Raw genomic sequence first — 22,242 nt, 5'->3', positions numbered from 1 at the left:
TCAAAACCAGAGTCATCTTCAAAACTGTCCCCGATACACATCCACACATTCATTTATCTGCCAGGTTCTTTTGTTCTCCCATGGGCAAAGTGTATGGCATGTGTCCCTTCCTTTATACTCTACCTGCTTTCACTCCAGTTCAGACCCTGACCACTCTTCCCATCCTGCCCCAATCCAACCCACCCATGGCTAATACACAGCCAAAAGCACCAGCTGTCATGCAAACAGCATGGTCCACTTATTGAGTGCTTACTCGGTGCCAGGTGCTGTGCTCAGCACTTCATGTGCACTGTCATTTCACTGTAGCTCCAATGATTGCCACGCCCACATTCAGAGACTCTCATTAGCTATATGCTGATATCCCCATTCATTACCCTTTATAACATGTCCCTAAGCTTGTACTGCCATTCACTGTTTAATGATCTTGGGTAAGACGTGCTATGAAATCTCAAAAGATCTCAATTCCTCATCTATAAAATAAGTGAAAATTATAGTTCAACCTCACAAGTTTATCATGGGTGTTTTTTTATCTGTGGCACAATTGCTATTTCAAGTCATCTATCTATCTATCTATCTATCTATCTATCTATCTATCTATCTATCTATCTATCTATCTAATATCTATCTTTTTTTTTTTTTTTTTTTGCTTGGGGAGATGCCCTAGGTCCTGTAGGTTGTTTAGCAGCACTCCTAGCCCCTACCCACTAGATGGCAGTAGCATCCTCTCTTCCCCACTCCACCTCCTCACCCCCCCATTATGACAATCAAAATGTCTGCAGACGTGAACTAATCCTCTCCTCCCCACCACCCTACTGAAAACTGCTAGGGTGTTGGGATGCGTAAATTAGATAGTTTTAAATACTGGACGTAAAGTGTCCCTTTCTTTCTTTCAATTGGGAGAAATTTGCACGTTCCCTATTCCCCAGCATATCAACATACTTGAGGCTCCCAAGATTAGTCCTGGATTGTCCTGCTGCCTTGCCTGTGTAGCTCTCTCTACTGCAACACTCTCTAACCCAGCTTCTGCCTTGCAAATGCCTACCCATCCTCTAAAATTCTTTTCCTAGGGGAAGTTTCCCCTAATTCTTTCCAACTGCATGATATTTCTCCCTCTAAATACTTTCAAATGTCATTTTTGTTCTGCCACGTTGTATAGTTATGTATATAATTGTATCATCTCTCCTGTTGAAACTGAAAACTGCATGAGAATGAGATTCATTGTTTTCTGTCATTTTAGCCACCAGCGAAATGAGTACAGTTGCTGGCATATATTAGTTGCTCATTAAATGTTTGTTGAATTTTATTTAGGGCACAAAAGAAATAAATGGCTTATTATAAGGCAATGACTAAAAACGTTAAAGTAAACTAAAAAAAAGTTAGAGAACACAAAATTAAACTTATCTCCAGATGCTTGTTGAAATAGATAATTGAGCCAATAGAGGTTTATTGTTCAAATTATTCATGCAACTGCCTTAATTCTCTGTTTCTCTTTGCACATGTAGGAACAGCTGAGAAAGAATTATAGTTGTCATTTGAAAACTATTAAGTGATTTGCCTGCTGATGGAATTTGTATTCTTTTGCTAGAAACAGAATTTATCAAATAAAGGAGGTACAAGCAAATCTACATTATTGCTTTATTAATCAAAAAAGAGAGCCAAGGAGGCACTGCTAGTGTGGAGTGACGGCACTGAAACTGAACCTTTTTCCCCCCATCTCTTCCTGTGGTTTCAGAAAACAATCACGCTTTCTCCCCCAACACACATACAGTTGTTTGCTATGGCAGGTGTAATTCTCTTTTCCCTGAGAGTTTGAAATCTAGCCAAGCTTATGCATGGCCACTGATGTATGATGCAGTCGTGATAAAGTAGAAGAGAAACTGATCTTCAATTTGGGAAACATGGATTAAAGATCCAGCGTTAACACTTCATAGCACTGTAAATATGTTACATTGAATAATGCCTCCCCTCAACCCCCCAAAAATGTCCATATTTGAATCTCTGGAACCTGTGGCTATGTCTCGTACATGGCAAAAGGGACCTTGCAGGTATGGTTAAGTCACATATTTTGAGATGGGAGATTATCCTTGATGATCTGGTGAGTCCAATGTAATTATAAAGGTCCTTATAAGAGAAAGGTAGGAGGACAAATACCTTAAACTGTCAGATAACATAACTGCTGGGCAAATGACTCAAGACAAGCCAACCACAAACTTTTTTTCCATGGACTATAAGAAGGGAGAAACCCTTGATCCACTGAGGTGGCCAAAATGATGGAACGTGAATCCGCAGTTTGGGAATTTCTTTTTATTTTTTATTTTTTATTATACTTTAAGTTCTAGGGTACATGTGCATAACGTGCAGGTTTGTTACATATGTATACATGTGCCATGTTGGTGTGCTGCACCCATCAACTCGTCAGCACCCATCAATTCATCATTTATATCAGGTATAACTCCCCAATGCAATCCCTCCCCCCTCCCCCCTCCCCATGACAGGCCCCATTGTGTGATGTTCCCCTTCCCGAGTCCAAGTGAGCTCATTGTTCAGTTCCCACCTATGAGTGAGAACATGCAGTGTTTGGTTTTCTCTTCTTGTGATAGTTTGCTAAGAATGATGGTTTCCAGCTGCATCCATGTCCCTACAAAGGACACAAACTCATCCTTTTTTATGGCTGCATAGTATTCCATGGTGTATATGTGCCACATTTTCTTAATCCAGTCTGTCACTGATGGACATTTGGGTTGATTCCAAGTCTTTGCTATTGTGAATAGTGCCGCAATAAACATACGTGTGCATGTGTCTTTGTAGTAGAATAATTTATAATCCTTTGGGTATATACCCAGTAGTGGGATGGCTGGGTCATATGGTACATCTAGTTCTAGATCTTTGAGGAATTGCCATACTGATTTCCATAATGGTTGAACTAGTTTACAATCCCACCAACAGTGTAAAAGTGTTCCTATTTCTCCACATCCTCTCCAACACCTGTTGTTTCCTGATTTTTTAATGATTGCCATTCTAACTGGTGTGAGATGGTATCTCATTGTGGTTTTGATTTGCATTTCTCTGATGGCGAGTGATGATGAGCATTTTTTCATGTGTCTGTTGGCTGTATGAATGTCTTCTTTTGAGAAATGTCTGTTCATATCCTTTCCCCACTTTTGGATGGGGTTGTTTGTTTTTTTCTTGTATATTTGTTTGAGTTCTTTGTAGATTCTGGAAATGAGCCCTTTGTCAGATGAGTAGATTGCAAAAATTTTCTCCCATTCTGTAGGTTGCCTGTTCACTCTGATGGTAGTTTCTTTTGCTGTGCAGAAGCTCTTTAGTTTAATGAGATCCCATTTGTCAATTTTGGCTTTTGCTGCCGTTGCTTTTGGTGTTTTAGACATGAAGTCCTTGCCCATGCCTATGTCCTGAATGGTACTACCTAGATTTTCTTCTAGGGTTTTTATGGTATTAGGTCTAACATTTAAGTCTCTAATCCATCTTGAATTAATCTTCGTATAAGGAGTAAGGAAAGGATCCAGTTTCAGCTTTCTACTTATGGCTAGCCAATTTTCCCAGCACCATTTATTAAATAGGGAATCCTTTCCCCATTTCTTGTTTTTGTCAGGTTTGTCAAAGATCAGATGGTTGTAGATGTGTGGCATTATTTCTGAGGACTCCGTTCTGTTCCATTGGTCTATATCTCTGTTTTGGTACCAGTACCATGCTGTTTTGGTTACTGTAGCCTTGTAGTATAGTTTGAAGTCAGGTAGTGTGACGCCTCCGGCTTTGTCCTTTTGACTTAGGATTGTCTTGGCAATGCGGGCTCTTTTTCAGTTCCATATGAACTTTAAAGCAGTTTTTTCCAATTCGGTGAAGAAACTCATTGGTAGCTTGATGGGGATGGCATTGAATCTATAAATAACCTTGGGCAGTATGGCCATTTTCACAATATTGATTCTTCCTATCCATGAGCATGGTATGTTCTTCCATTTGTTTGTGTCCTCTTTGATTTCACTGAGCAGTGGTTTGTAGTTCTCCTTGAAGAGGTCCTTTACATCCCTTGTAAGTTGGATTCCTAGGTATTTTATTCTCTTTGAAGCAATTGTGAATGGAAGTTCATTCCTGATTTGGCTCTCTGCTTGTCTGTTACTGGTGTATAAGAATGCTTGTGATTTTTGCACATTAATTTTGTATCCTGAGACTTTGCTGAAGTTGCTTATCAGCTTAAGAAGATTTTGGGCTGAGACGATGGGGTTTTCTAAATATACAATCATGTCATCTGCAAACAGGGACAATTTGACTTCTTCTTTTCCTAACTGAATACCCTTGATTTCTTTCTCTTCCCTGATTGCCCTAGCCAGAACTTCCAACACTATGTTGAATAGGAGTGGTGAGAGAGGGCATCCCTGTCTTGTGCCAGTTTTCAAAGGGAATTTTTCCAGTTTTTGCCCATTCAGTATGATATTAGCTGTGGGTTTGTCATAAATAGCTCTTATTATTTTGAGGTACATTCCATCAATACCAAATTTGTTGAGCGTTTTTAGCATGAAGGGCTGTTGAATTTTGTCAAACGCCTTTTCTGCATCTATTGAGATAATCATGTGGTTCTTGTCTTTGGTTCTGTTTATATGCTGGATTACGTTGATTGATTTGCGAATGTTGAACCAGCCTTGCATCCCAGGGATGAAGCCCACTTGATCATGGTGGATAAGCTTTTTGATGTGCTGCTGAATCCGGTTTGCCAGTATTTTATTGAGGATTTTTGCATCAATGTTCATCAGGGATATTGGTCTAAAATTCTCTTTTTTTGTTGTGTCTCTGCCAGGCTTTGGTATCAGGATGATGTTGGCCTCATAAAATGAGTTAGGGAGGATTCCCTCTTTTTCTATTGATTGGAATAGTTTCAGAAGGAATGGTATCAGCTCCTCCTTGTACCTCTGGTAGAATTCAGCTGTGAATCCATCTGGTCCTGGGCTTTTTTTGGTGGGTAGGCTATTAATTGTTGCCTCAATTTCAGAGCCTGGTATTGGTCTATTCAGGGATTCAACTTCTTCCTGGTTTAGTCTTGGGAGAGTGTACGTGTCCAGGAAATTATCCATTTCTTCTAGATTTTCTAGTTGATTTGCGTAGAGGTGTTTATAGTATTCTCTGATGGTAGTTTGTATTTCTGTCGGGTCGGTGGTGATATCCCCTTTATCATTTTTTATTGCGTCTATTTGATTCCTCTCTCTTTTCTTCTTTATTAGCCTTGCTAGCAGTCTGTCAATTTTGTTGATCTTTTCAAAAAACCAACTCCTGGATTCATTGATTTTTTGGAGGGTTTTTTGTGTCTCTATCTCCTTCAGTTCTGCTCTGATCTTAGTTATTTCTTGCCTTCTGCTAGCTTTTGAATGTGTTTGTTCTTGCTTCTCCAGTTCGTTTAATTGTGATGTTAGAGTGTTAATTTTAGATCCTTCCTGCTTTCTTTTGTGGGCACTTAGTGCTATAAATTTCCCTCTACACACTGCTTTAAATGTGTCCCAGAGATTCTGGTATGTTGTATCTTTGTTCTCATTGGTTTCAAAGAACATCTTTATTTTTGCTTTCATTTCGTTATGTACCCAGTAGTCATTCAGGAGCAGGTTGTTCAGTTTCCATGTAGTTGAGCGGTTTTGATTGAGTTTCTTAGTCCTGAGTTCTAGTTTGATTGCACTGTGGTCTGAGAGACAGTTTGTTATAATACAGTTTCTGTTCTTTTACATTTGCTGAGGAGTGCTTTACTTCCAATTATGTGGTCAATTTTGGAATAAGTGTGATGTGGTGCTGAGAAGAATGTATATTCTGTTGACTTGGGGTGGAGAGTTCTATAGATGTCTATTAGGTCCGCTTAGTGCAGAGATGAGTTCAATTCCTGGATATCCTTGTTAACTTTCTGTCTCAATGATCTGTCTAATGTTGACAGTGGAGTGTTGAAGTCTCCCATTATTATTGTATGGGAGTCTAAGTCTCTTTGTAAGTCTCTAAGGACTTGCTTTATGAATCTGGGTGCTCCTGTATTGGGTGCATATATATTTAGGATAGTTAGCTCTTCCTGTTGAATGGATCCCTTTACCATTATGTAATGGCCTTCTTTGTCTCTTTTGATCTTTGATGGTTTAAAGTCTGTTTTATGAGAGATTAGGATTGCAACCCCTGCTTTTTTTTGTTCTCCATTTGCTTGGTAGATCTTCCTCCATCCCTTTATTTTGAGCCTATGTATGTCTCTGCATGTGAGATGGGTCTCCTGAAGACAGCAGACTGATGGGTCTTGACTCTTTATCCAGTTTGCCAGTCTGTGTCTTTTAATTGGAGCATTTAGTCCATTTACATTTAAAGTTAATATTGTTATGTGTGAACTTGATCCTGCCATTGTGATATTAACTGGTTATTTTGCTCATTAGTTGATGCAGTTTCTTCCTAGCCTCGATGGTCTTTACATTTTGGCATGTTTTTGCAATGGCTGGTACCGGTTGTTCCTTTCCATGTTTAGGGCTTCCTTCAGGGTCTCTTGTAAGGCAGGCCTGGTGGTGACAAAATCTCTAAGCATTTGCTTATCTGTAAATAATTTTATTTCTCCTTCACTGATGAAACTTAGTTTGGCTGGATATGAAATTCTGGGTTTAAAATTCTTTTCTTTAAGAACGTTGAATATTGGCCCCCACTCTCTTCTGGCTTGTAGAGTTTCTGCCGAGAGATCTGCTGTCAGTCTGATGGGCTTCCCTTTGTGGGTAACCCGACCTTTCTCTCTGGCTGCCCTTAAGATTTTTTCCTTCATTTCAACTTTGGTGAATCTGGCAATTATGTGTCTTGGAGTTGCTCTTCTGGAGGAGTATCTTTGTGGCGTTCTCTGTATTTCCTGAATTTGAATGTTGGCCTGCCCTGCTAGGTTGGGGAAGTTCTCCTGGATGATATCCTGTAGAGTGTTTTCCAATTTGGTGCCATTTTCCCCCTCACTTTCAGGCACCCCAATCAGACGTAGATTTGGTCTTTTTACATAATCCCATACTTCTTGCAGACTTTGTTCATTTCTTTTTCTTCTTTTTTCTTTTGGTTTCTCTTCTCGCTTCATTTCATTCATTTGATCCTCCATCGCTGATACTCTTTCTTCCAGTTGATCGAGTCGGTTACTGAAGCTTGTGCATTTGTCACGTATTTCTCGTGTCATGGTTTTCATCTCTGTCATTTCGTTTATGACCTTCTCTGCATTAATTAGTCTAGCTGTCAATTCTTCCACTCTTTTTTCAAGATTTTTAGTTTCTTTGCGCTGGGTACGTAATTCCTCCTTTAGCTCTGAGAGGTTTGATGGACTGAAGCCTTCTTCTCTCATCTCATCAAAATCATTCTCTGACCAGCTTTGATCCGTTGCTGGCGATGGGCTGTGCTCCTTTGCAGGAGGAGATGCGCTCTTAGTTTTTGAATTTCCAGCTTTTCTGCCCTGCTTTTTCCCCATCTTTGTGGTTTTATCTGTCTCTGGTCTTTGATGATGGTGATGTACTGATGGGGTTTTGGTATAGGTGACCTTCCTGTTTGATAGTTTTCCTTCTGACAGTCAGGACCCTCAGCTATAGGTCTGTTGGAGATTGCTTGAGGTCCACTCCAGACCCTGTTTGCCTAGGTATCAGCAGCAGAGGTTGCAGAAGACAGAATATTGCTGAACAGCGAGTGCACCTGTCTGATTCTTGCTTTGGAAGCTTCCTCTCAGGGGTGTACTCCACCCTGTGAGGTGTGGGGTGTCAGACTGCCCCTAGTGGGAGATGTCTCCCAGTTAGGCTACTCAGGGGTCAGGAACCCACTTGAGCAGTCAGACTGCCCCTTCTCAGATCTCAACCTCCGTGTTGGGAGATCCACTGCTCTCTTCAAAGCTGTCAGACAGAGTCGTTTGCGTTTGCACAGGCTTCTGCACCTTTAGCTGAGCCCTGTCCCCAGAGGCGCAGTCTACAGAGACAGGCAGGTTTCCTTGAGCTGCTGTGAGCTCCACCCAGTTCGAGCTTCTCAGCGGCTTTATTTACCTACTTAAGCCTCAGCGATGGCGGGCGCCCCTCCCCCAGCCTCGCTGCTGCCTTGCCGTTAGATTGCAGCAGACTGCTGTGTTAGCAAGGAGAGAGGCTCCGTGGGCGTGGGACCCTCCCGGCCAGGTGTGGGATATAATCTCCGGTGTGCCGGTGTTACAGCGCAGTATTGGGGTGGGAGTTACCCGATTTTCCAGGTGTTGTGTGTCTCAGTTCCCCTGGCTAGGAAAAGGGACTCCCTTCCCCCTGGCGCTTCCCAGGTGAGGCGATGCCTCGCCCTGCTTCAGTTCTCGCTGGTCGGGCTGCAGCAGCTGACCCGCACGGATTGTCCGGCACTCCCGAGTGAGATGACCCCAGTACCTCAGTTGAAAATGCAGAAATCGCCGGTCTTCTGTGTCGCTGGCGCTGGGAGATGGAGACTGGAGCTGCTCCTATTCGGCCATCTTGCTCCGCCCCCCCAGTTTGGGAATTTCATTGCCACCACATAGGAAAACCAGCCCGAGAAAAATGTCAGCAGCGAGGGAAGTAGATTAAGAGTGACAGATTCCATGTATCAGCTTATTAGGTATTAAACATCTAGATCTAGTCATATCTGAAGCTACTCTGGTTACATGAGCCAATAAAATGTACATGCATATGAATCATCAGAACGGGCTGCTGAAACCACCCATATTTCTATCAACATTCCGTTCATGATCATATAGGTATTCTCTAAGAAGTATGGAACTTTCTTTACAGCTCACTTCCACTCCTTCTGAGCCGTCACCAGAGTCACTCTTAATAGTTTGTTCACACCAATGCAGGCTGTACTGTAGCATATTCACAGTTATGCAACCATCACCATAGTGTCATTTTAGAATATTTTATCATCCAAGAAAGAAACTTTGTACCCATTAGCAGTCATTCCCAAGCCCTCACCCTGCCATCAGTAAACGCTAATCTACTTTCTATTTCTATAGATTTGCTTATTGTATATTCAGATTGATATATATCTATATCCATATCATATTCATATTCAATATTTTATATAAATGGAATCATACCATGTGTGGTCTTGTGTGTCTGGCTTCTTTCACTCAGCATAATGTTTTCAAGGTTCATCTATGCCATACCACATACCAGTATTTCATTCCATTTTATTGCCAAATAATATTGCATTATATGAGTATACCATATTTCATTTCAGTTATTATTATTACAGGGTAGAATATTTTTGAGTGAATGGAGTGGAGAAGAAAGGAGCAGAAGTGTTTTTATTTTTCTGAGACAGAATCTTGCTCTGTTTCTGGAGTGCAATTGCACGATCTCAGCTCACTGCAACCTCCACCTCTACAACTCAAGTGATCGTCCCACCTCAACCTCCCAAGTAGCTGGGACTGCAGGTGTGTGTTACCACACCCAGCTAATTTTTTGTATTTTTTGTAGAGATGGGGTTTCGCCATGTAGCCCAGGCTGGTCTTGAACTCCTGAGCTTAAGAGATCCACCTTCCTCGACCTCCCAAAATGCTGGAATTACAGGCGAGAGCCCCCATGCCCTACCAAAAGTGTGATCTTAATGGCTGCTCAGGCCCCCAGGAGCAGCAAGAAGATATATTTGACTAGAGCAGGGAAAGGATGGTTGAAGAGGGATGCTGAAAATTCTGGGGAAGCCTGCCAAAGGCCCATTTTCTTCCCTCCTCCTGGCCCTACCTGGCGTCAGGAAATAACAGGTGACTCACTCATCCTATATGGAGGCAACCTAATGCACAAGAAAGTACTGCCTTCTTACTCACTAACTCCGTTAGCTTGGGAGAGTCATTTAAGTCCGTGAAGTATCAGTTTCCTCCAAACATCCCTCTGCTTCTCCATTTATTTCCCGCAGCCCTATTCTTACTTCATGAATAATCATGAAGATCATATTGTGAAGAGGGTAAAAGTATTTTATAAATTGGAACATATTTTCAAAAGTACAACAATACTTCAATACAACAATGTGCTAGGGACATTTTGAAATGCTTTCTTATGAAAGGAAAATGCTTTTGAGGTCCCTGAATTTCTTAGGAATTTATAGGTAAATAAGGAATGAATCAGAACCCCCAAGTAGCTATTGTGGTTAGTTGAAAATGGGCCCTAACAGACTCTGATGCCCTTCCAGGTAGCAGTCTATCTTATTCATCACTGTACCACATTGCTTGCCATGATTTATAGGCTATAGTAACATCAATAAACCTATTTGATTGAAGCAAAAACAGAACTTTCTATCATTGTGCATCAATCAGTATATGCATGATTTGTGTGCTGTATCCTCCAGTCATCTCTATTAAAGAAACAAAAAGAAGCACTAGTCTAGCTTACATTTAATGAGCACTTACTATGTGGCAGACACTGTGCTACGCTCTTATATGCATTAACTCACAGCAACCATCCCACCTCCTCAATAAAGAATTCAAGGGTGAGAGAAGTAGTATGTTTTTTAAGTTTGAAAACTAATTTTCAATGCTGACTGTATGCTGGTTTGATTTAAAGTCAAAGTCTTTAAAAGGACTTTGGTTTCCTTTATTTATTAGAATTAAGGATAATAACTATATATTATCTCATTTCCAAAGACTGGGTCCTAAAGAAGAATTCAAAGAGTTTTGTTTTGTTTAGGGTCCATTTGAAAATATTCTGAAAATCATATGCATTAATTCTGAATGTGATATACTGTATGGCTCACCTGAGGTGGTTCTTGGTTCAAATTATAGTTTTTAAAGATATTGAGGATTCCTTAGATCCTTTGTCATTATCTCTGCCAAAACAGAAAATGTCTCTATATTCTGTGCAACCATACTTTATCCTGTGATTTCTTTTTTCCAAAACTTTTCAAAACTCAACTCATCCATAAAATCTTCTGTGATCAAGGCGGAAGCCACCCAGACATTCTGTTAATATCCTCAGTGTGATTGATATTTCTCTCCTGCAGTGTGGCAAGATAGCATATGCGTATATGGGCAAGCGTATATATCTTTATGTTAATGTGCATCTGTTCCTCTTATCTCTACCATACTATTAAGATATTAAGCTCTCAGGGCCTGTCTTTCTTTCCCTTCACAGAAGACAGCATTTACTCCCCTGGGTAACCCTAGTGCCTAGTTGTGTGGTATAATGTACATGTTCAATAAACATATACTTAATGAGTGAGTGCTCAATGAGGACAATGACAACATGGAAAGAAAATATCTTTCTGCACACAGAGAAAATACGATCACATACAAATAGAAGTTTTAATAGTTTGCCTTCTTGGGCATTTTATTTTTAAGTATTCTCAGATGAAATATGCTGTACAATAGCTGAGATTTAGCAGGTAATTTTTATTTCACCTCTGTTTTCCAAAACGTTGCCATTTGCCAAATGCACCATACTGAAAATGTGCTTTTCCGACTGGGCCCAGTGGCTCTCACCTGTAATCCCAGCACTTTGCGAGGCCGAGATGGGTGAATCACAAGGTCAAGAGATCGTGACCATCCTGGTCAACTTGGTGAAACTCTGTCTCTACTAAAAATACAAAAATTAGCTGGGCGTGGTAACATGCGCCTGTAGTCCCAGCTACTTAGGAGGCTGAGGCAGGAGAATTGCTTGAACCCTGGTGGTGGAAGTTGCAGTGAGCTGAGATCATGCCACACGCTCCAGCCTGGCAACAGAGCGAGACTATCTCAAAAAAAAAAATAAAATAAAATACTTTTCCCTTTTCATGTACATTACAGTGCTTTATGATTGTGTATGTCTCAGTGTCTTAAAGCTATGGAGTTCACTTATGTCTTGTTGTTTATCATAGATTTATTCCTTGGGTTAAGGCCAAAGAAGAGAACTCAAGATGAACAATGGAGTTCTAACTCACCAACTTCCTTCTGTTGATATTAAAAAAAAAAGTTTGGAAAATTTAAATTCTGAGTTGCGTGAAACTTGCTTGGTTATACTTTCTGTCAGTTTCTGTGAATTATTATTGCTACCTTAATCGATAACAGTAACCATAAATAAACAATAGAGCCATCAATGCTTGAGAAGATTTGAATCATATTGCCTAGATTTTCATCCCATTTCTACCTCCTTTCCATGTGAATGATCTTGAACAAGTAAGTTATTTAGCTTTTGTCTTCCTCCTTCTTTGAAGTAAAGGTGAAAAGGGTGCTGTGACTCCAGGAGATAATTCATGTAAAGGAGCTTAGTTCCAGCCATATGCATGGGAATTTATTCGCATCGTTTATTATTAGCTGCCATTATTTTTAGGATAGTGGTATTGATAAGTAGACTGGGTTAGATAAACTCTTCCATGAACAGATGCCAAAATATATGAAAAAATCACTTTTTAAAAAGGGATTCCCAACCCTTCACAGCACCAACCCAGTTTTATCCAAGAATGCTAAAAGAAAGGCAAATTCAAGAGAATCCAGAGTTACTGAGGGGTTCCTTAGTCTTATTTGCAAAAGGATTTTCCTTTACCTCTCAGATACTAACTACTCCATGAATACAATGTGGTCATGGTTCCAATAGTCTAGCAGAAGGATAGTGTCAGCAATCTGGATGAAAATGTAGTCAGCTTAACTTGAAGGACATTTATTTGAGTGTTTAATTGCTTCCAGAGTTTGGACAGCAGTTACATGAGGGCTCAAGCTCTCCCAGGCAACACCTTGATACCTTCACTGACCAGGTGCCCTCTCTTTTGCACTTTACAGGCTTGCAGAATTCTAAGTCCATCATTTTTGCCACTCATCCACTTCTTTCACTGAGACCCAAATGTCTACCACACCGGAAGTGGTCTTAGCTTTACTTTACTGGTTAATGGCAAATAAATGATTGCCTTTCCCTTTCACCATCCTCAAAGTCTCTTTTCAATCTCTACCTCTGGACATTACATCTCACACTCTTTTTGTTTTGTTCTATTTGTAATTGATCAAACAGATTTGTTTATGTTAGTTTTTACTCCTCACCTCCTCCCAGACGTTTTACCATGTTGCTGGCTGTTGCAGCCCTTCAATTCTGTGACTTACAACAACAGGCAAGAGTTATTATCACTGTTACAGATTAAGGCAGAGGAGTCATGATAACATGAAAACATGATAAATTCACAGGACCAGTGGAACAGAATAGAGAACTCAGAAATTAATTCACATATCTATAGCCAACTGACTCTTGACAAAGGTGCCAACAACGTACATTGGAGGAAGGGCTATCTGTTCAGTAAATGGTGCTAGGTAAACTGGATATCCATATGCAGAAGCACAAAACTAGGGTTTTAAATACACAAAAATCTACTCAAATGGATCAAAGCCCTAAATGTAAGACCCCAAACTATGAAACAATTAAAAGAAAACATGGGGGGAAATTCTTTTTTTTTTTTTTTTTTTTTTTTGGGATGGAGTCTCGCTCAGTCGCTGAGGCTGGAGTGCAGTAGCGGGATCTTGGCTCACTGCAAGCTCCGCCTCCTGGGTTCATGCCATTCTCCTGCCTCAGTCTCCCGAGTTGCTGGGACTACAGACGCCTGCCACCACACCCGGCTAATTTTTTTTTTTTTTGTATTTTTGTATTTTTAGTAGAGACGGGGTTTTCCTGTTAGCCAGGATGGTCTTGATCTCCTGACCTCGTGATCCGCCCGCCTTGGCCTCCCAAAGTGCTGGGATTACAGGTGTGAGCCACCGGACCCTGTCCATAGTGGGGAAATTCTTTAGCACATTGATCTGGGAAAACATTTTATGAGTAAGACCTCAACAGCATGGGCAACAAAAACAAAAACAAATAAATGGGATTACATAAAACTAAAAGCTTCTGCACAGCCAAGAAAACAATGGGATTATATAAAACTAAAAGCTTCTGCACAGCCAAGAAAACAATGGGATTACATAAAACTAAAAGCTTCTGCACAGCCAAGAAAACAATGAACAGAATGAAAAGACAACCTACAGAATGGGAGAAATAAGTTGCAAACTATTTATCTGACAGAGGATTAATAATCAGAATATAAAAAGAACTCAAACATCCTGACAGCGAAGAATAAAAAATTAATAAAAAACAGAAGACAAAAACAAAAATAAACTATCTGATTTTTAAAAAAATGACTCAATGATCCGAATAGATATTTTTCAATAGAAGGCATACAAATGGCCAAAAATATACAAAAAAATGTTCAACCTCACTAATCATCAGGGAAATGCCAATTAAAACCGAAGTGACTTATCATCACCCCAGTTAGGATGGCTATTATCGCAAAGGAAAAACAAACAAACAAAAATGCTAGTGAGGATCGAGAGAAAAGGGAACTCTCATACACTGTTGGAAATGTAAACACGTACAGCCACCATGAAGAAAAATATGAACATTCCTCAAAAAACTACAAACAGAACTACCATGTGATCCAGCAATCACATTACTGTGCATTTATCCAAAGGAGAGGAAATCAGCATAAAAGACATCTACATTCCCTTGCTTATTGCATCACTATTCGCAACAGCCAAGGTATGGATTCAACCCAGGTGCCCAAAAACAGATGAACAGATAACCGAAATACAGTATATATACTCAATAAAATACTATTCAGCCATAAAAAAGAGTGAAATCCTCTCATTTGCAGCATTATCGATAGAACTGGAGGACATTATGTTATGTGAAATAAGCCAGGAATGGAAAGTTAAATACCACATGTTCTCACTCATATGTAGAAGCTAAAAAAAGTTGATCTCATAAATAGTAAAAAGTAGAACAGAAGATACTAGAGTCTGGGAAGTGTAGGGGAAACAGAGATGGGGAGAGATTTGTTAAAGGATACAAAATTAAAGCTAGAAAGAGGAATAATTTCTTGTGATCTATATCACTATCGGACAACTCTAGTTAACAAAAATATACTATATAGTGTCATAGAGCTAAACAGAGGATATTGAATGCTTCAACACAAAGAAATAATAAAGAGATGAGGTGATTAATATGCTAATAAATATATATTATCTGTATTGCAATATCACCATATACTCCCAAAATATGTGCAATTATTATGTCAGTTAAACAAAGGTGAAAAAAAATACTGCACAGACAGGAAAAAATGAAAAAATTAAAAAACCCAATACGGATTATAAAGCGGTGGCAAGTGTGTGTGTGTGCATGTGTGTGTGTGTTTTAGAGGAGGAACAGGTCATTTTTATCCTTTAAATAGCATTTGCTTAGTTTGCAATTTATTTTATTCTCCTAGTTTATGTACCTACATGTCTATTTCTTGTTTTAAAACAAGGAAATGTTATCCCCAAATAATACTATTATCTAGATATTTTTCTACACATATAAATGCCTGATATATGTAATATATAAAATTATTGATGTCACATTTACATAATTTCTTATAATCAGAAATTTAAAATTAATATTATAAATATATTCCCATAGCTATACATTTAGAGCAGCAGCAGCATTGTGAAACGCTGTACAGTGTTTCATTATATCAATAAACTATATGACACACTCTAGTTTTAGTTTTTTAAGTTGTTTCCAATATATTGCAACTGCTTACAATACTCTAATGATCATGCCTGTAGATATGTCTTCATTTATCCACTGATTTATTTGCAATCTTAGAAAAGGAAGTGGCACATTTTAAAGACATTTGAATCACATACCATATAGGTCTCTGAAAGGGTTATACCAAATTATACTCTGAATAGCAGTTTATAAAAATGCTCTTTCTCTAAACTCTTACCACTACAGGATGTTTTAATTTGGTTTTAAATTTAAAGAGCAACGAGGAGGCATCCCATAGAGCTTACAATCTCCCTGAGTAGGGCTACATTAGATTTACGGTGTACAGATTTGTTAACCAGGACCGAATCATGGGAATGTGGGTGTGTTTGTTCTATTAGCAAGAACTCTATGAGTTAGATCTAATAACTATTTTAGCCACTACCAATATAGCCAAATTTCAGAGACATCCCAAACTGGAAAAAGTCTATGCATTTTTTTTATCAAAAAATTCCCACAGATGTGATAATAGCAAATATTCTTTCAGTTCTCTTTAGATTGGAGGCACTAATGTTGTTTTACTTGAAATTATGTAACTCATTATAGACATTGGGGAAATTCAATTTACAGATATGCTTTCAGAAATAAGTAGAACTCTATTTGTCGCTAAATAAAAATGTCAATCATAAAGTAACAGCCACCACAACTTACTCATGTAGATGTCTACTTTTTGTGAATGAATCAGAAACCTGACAAGGCTATTTGGAACTTTACTTGTTCCAATCTGTTGCTTTGTCCAGTTAATCAGTTACTGACCTTTTGGAAGACAATAATTCTCAGTCCCTCTACTAGCAAAAAGAAGACAGAAGTAAACATCAGTAGGGATATGGCCAAACCCTATTAGTGTAAATTCAGATAGGACAAAAAATCTGCATGACAGTGCTTACAGGCAACAAAAAATGAAAAGTTATGATAGTTAATCAAATGAGTGGTTGTATTTTCTGATCTCTAGGAGTTTAATAAATTTTCACAAAGGGTTCTTGGAAAATTTCTCTGAATATCCAAACATTCTATAGAACTCGTTATGCATTTATCAAATGCATGACTATAAATATCATTAGAAGCTTCATAAATCTCAAGGCGAAATTAAACTTAGAATGCTTTCACTATGATGTGATTTGGTTAAGCTGTGATTTATGGGTGCCAGGAAACCAGATAGCCTTGAACTTCTGAGATAAACTTTTTAGGATAGACCTATTGGGGATCTATATAGCTTTCTCTTAAGTTACCCGGTTTTTAAAAAAATTTAGTTCCCTAATATGCTAAAAAAATGTTATAAAGGCTGTGGGAATATGGGGAAAAAGGAGAAAACTAGGATTTACTCATTCTAAATTGATGAGCAAATGTATATTTTGGAAAATAATCTCATACATTCATAATTAATCTAACTATTTAATCATTTATACAACTAATGTTTACTAAAATTCAATGATGCAAAACTCTTTTATTGAACTTAATCTGGGGAAATTCTGAGGTCTTCAGTAAAGTTCCTAAATTAGGGTTTGTATTATTATTTTTTCTTTTGGGGAGCAGGACATCCTACTGACTTAGGACCACTTTATTCCTTTTTAAAATATTGTTGTTTTGCAAAGGATTCTTGGATATGGTTCATTCACAGCAGTCCTAGTCTTTCCATTTCCTTATTATTCCTCATTCTTGTTTCAGCACAGTATTTTAATTTTCTAGGGTTAGACGTCCCTTTGCATAATGGGTTGTACTTTCCACAGGATCTAAGTATAACTTAGTATCCAGACTGAAATCTTAGCAGAAGGATGCTCTAGCTTGAAATTCTAGAGCTGACAATAAATTACATATCTGTCCTGTTTTTCATGAATTCATACTTCACTGACAATTGTAGCCATGCAGGCAAGTTCCTCAATGTAGGCATTTGTGATTATACTTCCTGAAACCCATGCCATTCTATGTCTTTCCTAGAGATACTGAAACGTCTCTCTGCATGTCTCTTGGTCCATCCTACATGTTCCTTCCTGAGATCATCTTCTCAATTACTATATTAACTTTACTTCCTTCATGGTTTCATTAGTTCACATATGGTTTTTGCCACTCATTACCAAGTTACAACACTATGCTAGTTTTTTGTTGTTGTTGTTTAAAGGTAGGGAGCAGCTTATTTTAAATCTAAAGTATTCTCGTTACATTCTTAAGGGGAAAGATGACAGAAATCAGACTCGTCGTTTAGAGAGCAGAAGTCCATATTCTCTGCAGCAGCAGTAACCTGCTAGCAATGAGTAGTCTCTTCCTTTCAAAGTGAACACAGGCAGGATCAGAGCCTTTATACATATAACCATACATTTAAGCTTACATATTAGCTTCCACAGGTGTAAGTTTTGAGTGTCAAATTAAAAATATTGATCAGTCTAGTAGACCTTTGGTATTCTTGAAAGACATATCTGAGAACATTGATAATAAACAATTTCTAAACATCACTATACTCATCTATGCCAAATAATATCAAGTATAGATATTACCTTCCAGATAGTAACCCTATTTTGTTTTCAATGATTAATTATTCCTTGTAATATGTATTTACAGTGGTGTGGTCAATCTGGATGTTTGCTCTTTCTCTATAGAAGCCACAATGGTCTAATTTATTATTTATCATCATCATCATCATCATCATCATCATCATCATCATCATCATTTTGCCTTTACTGCTCCAGTCTAGTCAAAAGGACAAATCATCAAAATTTGAACAAATAAAATGATCAAAATAAACCAAACATTTTTTTGGAACGAAATAACCTTCAATCTTAAATGATGAAACACAAATATGAAAGGAGCAGGGTTCATTCATTACAGAGGCAGCATCTAATGGAGAATATCAAGTCAATCCTGTTACCTTCTAAAGATACTTGGCTTGGTTGATAGTCTTGCACCAAGTCCATTATTCTACTTTCTTCGAGCTTATTATTCCTTTTTATATTTTTAATACATTATATTTCCTTGGTTTTGTTTTTACTAATAAATAAATCCATGTACACAGGTTGTTTATTAAATTAGAGTTTCAAATCCCCGTTGAGACAAGTACACTGAGGAGTTAGCTAAGCTCTTTTACTACCTAAACTGTTCCCTCCACCTGCCCTTTACAGAATAACTCAACAGTATGCCTCAAAAATTGAAAATTACTATCTGTAATGGGTTTTTATTTTGTTTAAAAATAAGTAAAAACATAAATGGTAGTAGTCTACTATATAGTCGTCTGCTCTGTGATAGCACAGACAACATGTCTATTGTGATTCTGAAAATATCTGACTTCTAATAGGAAGGTGGGAAAAATTTTGCCTAGAATATTTCTTCTTAAAGCAGGGAGAATCTCAGTCCTGTGGCTTCCTCCATTACCCAGGAGAAATTATCTTAGTGTGCTGCTAGGTTAAGAAAATCCTGATGCAACCTCTAAAGAGGCTTTTTTCCTTTTAGGTAGGTCTCTCCGATCCCTCAGTGGTAACAGAAAAAAATACTCATTCCCCATTTCATTTTTTTTTTTTTTTCCATGTGAAGGAAACTGCATTATAGCAGCTCTTCTGGCCTCTCTTTATCCCCCTTTCTCTCCCTTCTTCTTGGTCGGTAGAATTGCTTATTTGATTGGTGAACTTCAAAGCAAGATTTTGTCAATCACATTCTCTTCCCCTTCATCTTTACAGTGGGCTACTTGAAAGAAGATACACTCAGGTCTGCTACTCCACACTAGAAATTTCACAGGGCAGGCTGCCATATTGGGAGAGCCTGCAGTTGCCAAGCACTTCTTGGGCCTGGATGGGTAAATCTATCTAATGTTGCCGTTAAATGTTAGGAAGTTCATTTTTGCCACACTCACTGAAATGTTATCCCCAAATATTAACTGCATCATTAATAAAAGCGATGCCTGGTTCTTGGGCCTGGATGGGTAAATCTATCTAATGCTGTAGTTAAATGTCAGGAAGTTCATTTTTGCCACACTCACTGAAATGTTATCCCCAAGCATTAACTGCATCATTAATTAAAGCGATGCCTGGTTCTTGGGCCTGGATGGATAAATCTATCTAATGCTGTAGTTAAATATTAGGAATTTCATTTTTGTCACACTCACTGAAATGTTATCCCCAAGCATTAACTGCATCATTAATAAAAGCGATGCATGGTTTTCTATTTGTCTATTTTCTTGACTTAGTGAACCTCACTTTGTTCTTAACTAGAGCAGCTAGAATGCAAGCCCGTAAAGAATAGATTAGTGGTATTTGGAACTTACCTTAGTAAAATTTCTCCAACAGGTATTGATCTTCCTGGGAAAACTCAAAGAAGTTTAATAAGTGCTCTGGATTTCTGCAGATACTTCTTTATACCTGGAGGAAGATAACATAAATATCATATTTTAAAATCATGCTATACAAGTGAAAACAAACTTAGTATTAGACATCCCTGCCTGTTACATTCCCTCAATATAATTTAGTAATTTAAAATCACAGAATGTCTTTCACACGTGTATGTTACATGACTAACAAATCAAGACATGGGTAAACTATAGCAAATACGTATATGTATATATGTATATGTGTTATATATATACAACATATAAATATATCCGTATATATCTATTTGATTTAGTTTATCCAACTCTAGATTTATTAGTCTTTCATTTCTTTGTTAATGTTCATTGCATTTTATTGAAATGTGTCATATGAATTTCACTGGAAAAGATTTTTATCTATAAATAGCTTATTTTACATAAATGTAAAAGACTTCCTGCTCTTACTTCTTCCCTCTGGCCATGAGCTAAAAACAATACAGATAATTATCAGTTTATTTCAACTCTAATAGTTGAAACTGACATGAAAAAACTAGAAAATATACATTGTAATTTACAAATTTCTCAGTTTGATATAGCATCACAGAAAATAAGTAAATATAGACATTGGATTGAGAATTAGAACTGGATTCAATTCATAACCCTGCCATAATTAGCCAGATAATTTTGGGCAAGAATCCAAAACTTACTGAGTCTTAACTGTTCCACATGTAAAATGAAAAGCTTTGTACAAAATTGCCACCAAGGACCCTTCCATCTTTCAAATTCTACGATAATTTTCCTTCTAAGGGTATGTTTTGATATGGGTAGAAGGATCAAGATTTTATGGAAGCAAAACTCTCATGCCTAAATAAAGCCTGGATTTTTATACACTTATATATACCAATTGTTAGCTTCTCTCTCTCGAGCGTGAGTTATTTGTAGGTAAGTGATACTAAGGTAGTTGTAGTCAGTGAATTTGAGATTCGTGTATTACTTGAAAAAAAATTAATTATCTACCTGATGGAGTTTGGTACAATTTTATTTTTAACTCAGAAGATGAATAACCCTTTGGAGCCTAATGACCAGTAGGTCAGTTGTCCAACCTTCAGGTATCCTGATGTTAAGGAGAAGTTGAAATTCTGAAGGGACTGGGCAAACCAACAATATGTAAGATAGCTTACAGAATTTAGCATGATATGATGATTTTCTTCCCCTCACATATCTTCCAAGGAAAAAGGTATTTTTGGTTGAAATTTTCATATTTAATTGGTGTTCATATGTCGTTGTCTTGCAAAAACAATACATTTCCTAAAACTGAAGGGTTGAGTGATAGGTGAAATTACTACTTGCAAAGATAATTTTAAAACTGGCATATCAGATTAGTTTGCTACTATTATTAGAATAAAAGAAACTAAGCTTGCATTATACTTCTAATGTACTGGGCTAATCTCTCTACATTACTTTACAAATTAAGCTTCATAACTACTCTATAAAAATTTGGATTATAACTCTCATTTTACAGATTAAGAAACAGAGGTAAGGATGTTCATGTCACTTAAACAACTTAGTTTAACCCAGAAAGAGATAAGTGGCAGAACTGGCAAGTCTGTTTAATCCCCAAGCCTATATGTTTTCTTACTATGAACTGTGCTATGTATCCTGGCACTACAAAAGTTGATGGCTACTTCTGGGCCCACACATATTCAACTGAAGCAGATTCTATCAGACCTGTTGTATCTTAGCCTCTGAATGCATCAGTTGATATTGATCTTTTCATACCTGAATGCCTTGTCTAATTTCTCAGGAATCTGATTTTTGCATTCCATTTCAATTATATGTTCAGCGGAACAAAATGATGCCTCCTCCTTCTTCTGAGTTTTCTACTTGGTATTTAACAAGTTTCAAATAAATTTGTTCATATCATGATTTAGTACAGAGAACTGAGCGTGGTGGGGCTGCTTGCAGGGATATAGCATCAGATAAGAAGTACTACAACAGGTGGTTGTGATGAGAACAAGGCAGGGCATTTGTTGGTTAGAACAAAGTGAATCATATTATACAGCTTCATTAAATGTGGGGCTGGAAGGGACTCACCAATCGATTCACTAAATATTATACTGCACAGGTGAAGGGAATAAGATACAATGTGTTCATGAACTAGAAAGCAGGTCTTAGGATTTCATTCATCTACTCAGCTTCTCAATGGTAGCACTGATTATTCAATTGCATGTTTTAAAAAAGAAATTCACTTTTTTTTTTTTTTTTTTTTTTTTGAGACAGAGTCTTACTCTGTCACTCAGGCTGGAGTGTAGTGAGGCAATCTCGGCTCACTGCAACCTCCGCCTCCTGGGTTCAAGGGATTCTCCTGCCTCAGCCTCCTGGGTAACCGGGATTACAGGCATGTGCCACCATGCCTGGCTAATTCTT

General features: G+C 38.0%; 1 protein-coding gene across 2 annotated transcripts in view; it reads right to left on the bottom strand.

Annotated features, from left to right (window-relative positions):
- LRRC4C (leucine rich repeat containing 4C) overlaps nucleotides 1-22,242 on the bottom strand; it is a 1,306,046-nt gene that overhangs the window by 192,402 nt on the left and 1,091,402 nt on the right. For both annotated transcript variants that reach the window (XM_023185520.1, XM_023185519.2), the window contains one exon: nucleotides 19,777-19,870. The gene's annotated coding sequence lies outside the window, so the exon portion shown is untranslated. The remainder of the gene's footprint in view (nucleotides 1-19,776; nucleotides 19,871-22,242) is intronic.

This window comes from Piliocolobus tephrosceles, chromosome 13, assembly GCF_002776525.5.
Source record: "Piliocolobus tephrosceles isolate RC106 chromosome 13, ASM277652v3, whole genome shotgun sequence".
Classification (NCBI taxonomy): Eukaryota; Metazoa; Chordata; class Mammalia; order Primates; family Cercopithecidae; genus Piliocolobus; species Piliocolobus tephrosceles.
This window is presented reverse-complemented; position numbering and strand designations above follow the sequence as displayed.